Source organism: Convolutriloba macropyga, chromosome 12 (assembly GCF_964194025.1).
Source record: "Convolutriloba macropyga chromosome 12, txConMacr16.3, whole genome shotgun sequence".
Taxonomy (NCBI): Eukaryota; Metazoa; Xenacoelomorpha; order Acoela; family Convolutidae; genus Convolutriloba; species Convolutriloba macropyga.
In genome coordinates, this window is record NC_134479.1 from 9,114,598 (window position 1) to 9,120,934 (window position 6,337).

Below are 6,337 nucleotides of genomic sequence, written 5' to 3' on the forward strand. Positions count from 1 at the left end.
GAAACTATGATTCGAAACTGCGACGACTCGAAACTGTGCGACTATGGCAACACCTCCCCCAGACAAAAAATAGTGGAACCATATTTCGAACACCTCATCTCGGGTCGTCGGGAAAAAATAAGAACCTCTGACCAGAATGTCTCTAATCTCAACACCCTCAGATATTAATAATACTTGCCCACAATTTTCAGGACTTTCGTGGCAAGCAGACGCAATATCAATAGCGAATCGTTGTTCGGATTTTTTCCGATCGCAACAAAACCGACATTACACAGCGAAATGCACACTTATCTTCATTAAACGACTACCGATACCTAAGACTCAGTACTGTTTCAGAACAATTTCAGGGCATTTTCAAGTTTTAGTACTGATTCAGAGGGATCTCAGAACCAACTCTGAAGTGATTTCCGATTTTCTCTGAGTCAAAACAAAATTCAGAGAAAGTATTATGTATTCTTCTGAATCAGAAGATAATTCAGAATGAATCACTGAATTAGCTCTGAATCAGACAAATTCAATGCAAAATGTGACCTGCATTAGACTATCTGACTATTTGCCTAGGAGTTAGATGCGAGCAGCTTTTTCAAACTTTTTTGCTGCGGTAGCTATGTCAGCAGCGTGTCAGTTAAACATAAAGGTAAACTTAAAATCTTATTTGTGAACAAAATTCAAAGTTAAAATGTTCAACACGAGGAAAGTACCTTTTTTTCGTGAGGCGAAACCTTCACACTGAATTTTAATGATGGTTCATTGTTACAGTTTTAAGGTACAGTTGAAAACTTTTCATAATGTTGTCGACTGAACGAACCACTGAAAATACACATATTTGAAACTGGGAGCTGCCAGGTATAATTAAACGCGGGAACTGACCGGTCATAATTTCTGCCAAGGAGCGATGTATACCCACAACATTTCTCGCCAGATTATCTTCAGCGTCCTCAACTGCTTCCCCTATAGATCCATGTTCCGATGAGTCAACGCTACAATTCTTTTGACAAAGAACACAGAAAACGAACAGTAGTACAATCCTGTTTGCGTTGACGCTTTTTATCATCATAGGGCAACAAAGTTCCAGAATTCTATTCAGAAACGGTTTGGCTGTTTTAAATAACTGAATGTTTGAAGATTTCGACAATTTTTTTTTTCAATATATATCGGCAATTACTTCAAAAGAAGAAAAATTGTTTAAGTTAAATTTTCAATAGTATCATCTGAAAACTAGGTATCGATGTCAAAAATAATATCAAGGAGCATTAAGTCACGAGATCGGAACCTGAGCGATTTAAGAAATGAAAGAGAAAAATTTTCAAAACAGAGATTTTCTATAAATTAATTGATTATGGTGGTGAGCATGGTACGATCCAAACACAGCCTTTGTAATGGAAGGGCAGGTCCTTGATGGGTTTAGGGGGGGGGGGGGGGGGGTCCATTAAAGAAGAATAATTGAGAGTTTGTATGCCAAAAGTATTGGAGCCCCCGTATTGCAAACAAAGATCAACATAGAATCATAAAAAGAAATAGTTTTGTTGCAAAAGTCAAACTGAACACATCACATTAAAAAATTTTATATTCATTTTTTGGGACTAGAGAATAAGTTAATGCAAATCGGTATTAAAAACGTTGTTAGTGATTAGGATGAATTGCTGTGTGCGTGCGCGTGAACGATGAAACTTGGCCATAAGGGAAAGCAACGTCAAAAAATACTTTGAAAATCGACCAAACTCTTGATAATTTTGTGGGAAAAAATTATAAAAATTTGACAATTGGGATAGGGATACTCAGATCGCGGTTGTTAAACAAAATTATAGCATAACCCAACTAGGTTTTTTTATTGCTTTCAAGTTTATGCGGATAGAGCTATCTAATTCTGCGCGCGAAATACAATGATCTAACTCGAACAATTCACTGTCTGTCATAAAAATTGATCCGTCGTCGAAAAAAAAACATTTAAATGCTGTGATAACTGAATTGCGAAAAGGAGTTCCGGAAAGCAGTCATCAGTCTGGATTAAATGTATATTGTAAAGCTGCTGTGATTTTTTTATTTCTTGTTGGAAATCTTTGTTTTGCTGCTGAAGGGGGTACAAAACTTTGCTCAAATTAATGATTAAACCAAATGAGAAGTTTCAGTACTTCATTGGTGGTGTCCTGGGTCAACGATCATACAACTTTCTTTGATTTCTTACTAAGTCATATATGATTTGTATGATTTCTTAGTAGTCATACAAGGATCATACAAAAAATTTTATATGCAATGCGTTGGAAAAGTTAATAGAAACTTCCGGAATGAACAAATAAAACCATAGTTGGTAGTAGCAACAGTTAACAGAGCAAAAAAAGAACATTCAAAATTCTTTGTTATCGAACTAGGTCATATATGATTTGAATGATTTCTTAGTAGTCAGACAATTCGGTATCTGTGGCCGTTTTTTAAGGTCCTAATAAAAAGATTGTAACCTTCATTTTCTGGTTGAGCGATTATGGGAACCAGCCCGTAAGTCAATTTTGTCTGAGTTCAATGACGCTGCTAACAGTTTTAGATGTTCAAAGGATGACAATTTCATTAAATCGTCATTGAATTGAATTGGTCAATTGGTTAAGTTGTGTGGTTTTCTGTTCGAATTCATAGAAGAAGTTCTTTTGAACTATAGAACAAAGTAACATCTATTAGAGAGATGTGGCTGCGAAGTATAGGGTCACGTTTAATTTAAATCATTCTTTTTGTAAAGATGAAATTGTAAGAATAGTTGGAAAAATCTTGAAAAAATATGCTGTAGATACTGTCTTATCGATTCGTGAATGTGTTATATCAATGGAAGGGAAATACTTCTGTTCTTCATTAAAATAGTGAGTTTTTCATTATGGGGCTGTGCTCATTTGAAGATGGAAGGAGTTCTTCCGCATTAGTATAGCTGACCATGTAGATTGGTCGTATGCTTTCCATTGACTGTTGATTCTCTTGCTGTAAAGTTGATATTTATTCAAAAATTGGAAAACAATTTCCGTTTTACGTTTTTAGAGTTATAGCTAAAGGTTGGAAAACTTTTTTTGCTTATATTTTTGAAGCAGTTTACTAAGGATTCGCTTTTTTAACTAAGTCGGTATTTATATAGAATGGAGGAAATGTAAAAATTTTTTAGCGTTGACTCCAGATGAAATCTTTTTTTTTGGTTACAATTTGTTAAATCACTGATCGCATACGTTAAGTATACCTTAGTCGGACCATCATTTTCCCCTAATGTTTATAGCGATAAAAAATGCAACGTAGACTTACCTAACTCCAACTTCTTAACCAACGCTGGAATACATAACCGACTATCGTCGAGCGAATTGCTCTCAAACGACCGGCGAGTGGATGGCTTCGTCAGTAGCTAGCCACGGTTTAGCAAGGCTAGCTTTAGTTTAATTGAAAGCGCGTAGGGTGATCGCAGCGGGTGTGCAAAAGTTGATTGGGGGGACTGATGTGAGGGTGGTGGGCGGGTGGAGTGTGGAATCAGTTTATAGGAACCGCCCATCACAACATAAGAATAAGTCTCCGAAACAGTTTCTGTTAATCGCATACATGTGGGCTAGTGGGCTGAACGGCTCTCATAGAACTTAATGCAAACTTTTCGCTCTCTCTTTATCCTGTTTTTGATGACAAAAGTCTAATGGGTCAGACAAAAAATCGGCCAAGCGAAAAATTGCATAAAAGAAAAAAACAAGATTATTTTATTTGCTACAAATTGCTTTTGAGAGCATTTAAAAATGATTTCCTAAAATGTGCCTGATCAGTCAAGTATGATAAAAAACATTTCTACTATAACTCATTGTTAATGATGATCAGTGTTATGATATTACGCCACATACCAGCAGCTGAAGTGCGGCATCAACAAAGAGAGAGAGAGAGAGAGAGAGAGAGAGAGAAAGAGAGAAAGAGAGGCAAAACGTGAACGAGAACGAGAAGGAAAGAAACCCTAATCAACAGAGAGAAAACGAGAGATAACAATATTTTCCTTGATGCGAGTCGACTCTGCAATTTCTAGGTATCTAGCCTTGTTAGTAAATAAATCATATAGAAAAAAAAATGAAAAAGGCAAAATTAAAAAAAATTAAAATTTCGCAGGATATAAATCAAAATCATTTTTGTCTCGAAGGTTCTGTCAAATGAACTTTCCTCGAGACTTTAAAAACTTCGTTGGCCAGTAATTGTCGTTAAACTCAGAGAAGTACAAAAATATTGAAAAATTTTTGAAACAATTGCAAATTTTTACAAATCATGCTAAAATTCAAGATATTTTTATCTGAACTACAGTTTCATTGTCTCAAGAAACTAAACAGTATCCCTGTTTCAAGCCTGAAATTATTTCCCTGGCTCCCAAAGATCCATACACTTGAAACATGATAAAAGATTTTTCAAAATTTTGAAAAAGTTTTAAATTTTTGTCCAAGAATTACTAAAACTGGAGTCATAAGAAAATAATCACCACTGCATTAACTCTAGAAACTAAGCAGCAGCTTATTATCAAACCTTGGAGGAGGTCCCAGGCTGCGTGTTGCGCTATAACATTCAAATCACGAAAAATTGCAAATATTGTAAAAAAAAATTGCTTAAATTCGTGATATTAAAATCTTGAATAACACTCCATTACATCTATAAACTATGAATTACATAATATCAAAACCTAGGGAAGGTTCCGTGACTCTAGATGCTAGAGCAACCTGAAAATGACAAAAAATTTCAAAAAACTTAGAACTGCAATTTATATTAAAAAAATTGCTAAAACTTGTGATATTAAATAGTTGAAAATTAATCCATGACCAAAACAATTTTTCAGTAAATTATTACTAAACACTAAAGGCGATTTTTTGACTTTTGACGCTCATAAAACTTGAACAATGACTATATATGTCAAAAAATAGAAAAAAAAACTGGCAAAAATTGCAAAAAAAAAAAACGCTAAAATTCGTGATGTTGAGATCTTGCAAGGCATTCCATTACATCTAGAAATTGTACAGTAACATATTTTGAAACCCTAGAGGAAGGTTCTTGACTGTTGAGGCTGAAAAAACCTAAAAAGACAACATTTTCAAAAAAAAGCTTGAAGAAAAGCAAGTTTTAAAAAAAAAATTGCTAAAACTTGTGACATTAAAGGTTGAAAAACTATTCCATGGCCAATAAAATTTTGTCAATACTCATTATGAAAACCTTGAGGATGTTTTTTGGCCCCTGGGTCTGGAAATACTTGAATAAGGAAAAATGAATGTCCAAAAATTTGAAATAAAATTCAGCATTTTGTCAAAAAACTGCTGAAATTCGTGATGTTAAAATGTTGAAGCCATTCCATTACCACTAGAAACTGAGCAGTAACCTATTATTCAAACCTACAGGAGGCTCCTTGACACCTTGGGCTGATAAAAATTAAAAATTAGCAAAAATAAAATTGAAAAAATTGTGCAGAATAATATTAATTTGTGTGGTTATAGCGAGCGGTTGTTCGTCAATAGCTAGAAACGCAGGGGGAGGGGGGGGGGGGGGGGGGTTTGCAACGAGGGCTGATGGGGGTGTTGGGCAACATTGGTGGGGGTAAAATTGCGTGGGGAGGTAGCAGCAATATTTGGGGGTAGAAAACTATTCCATGGCCAAAAAAATTTTGTCAGTACTCATTATCAAAACCTTGAGGATGTTTTTTAGCCCCTGGGTCTGGAAAGACTTAAATAGGAAAAATGAATGTCCAAAAATTCGAAATAAAATTCAGCATATTGTCAAAAAACTGCTGAAATTCGTGATGTTAAAATGTTGAAGCCATTCCATTACCACTAGAAGCTGAGCAGTAACCTATTATTCAAACCTACAGGAGGCTCCTTGACACCTTGGGCTGATAAAAATTAAAAATTAGCAAAAATAAAATTGAAAAAATTGTGCAGAATAATATAAATGTGTGTGGTTATAGCGAGCAGTTGTTCGTCAATAGCTAGAAACGCAGGGGGAGGGGGTGTTGCAACGAGGGCTGATGGGGGGTGTTGGGCAACATTGGTGGGGGTAAAATTGCGTGGGGAGGTAGCGGAAATATTTGGGGGTATAAAACTATTCCATGGCCAAAAAAATTTTGTCAGTACTCATTATCAAAACTTTGAGGATGTTTTTTGGCCCCTGGGTCTGGAAAGACTTGAATAAGGAAAAATGAATGTCAAAAAATTTGAAAAAAAATTCAGCATTTTGTCAAAAAACTGCTGAAATTCGTGATGTTAAAATGTTGTAGCCATTCCATTACCACTAGAAATTGAGCAGTAACCTATTATTCAAACCTATAGGAGGCTCCTTGACACCTTGGGCTGATAAAAATTAAAAATTAGCA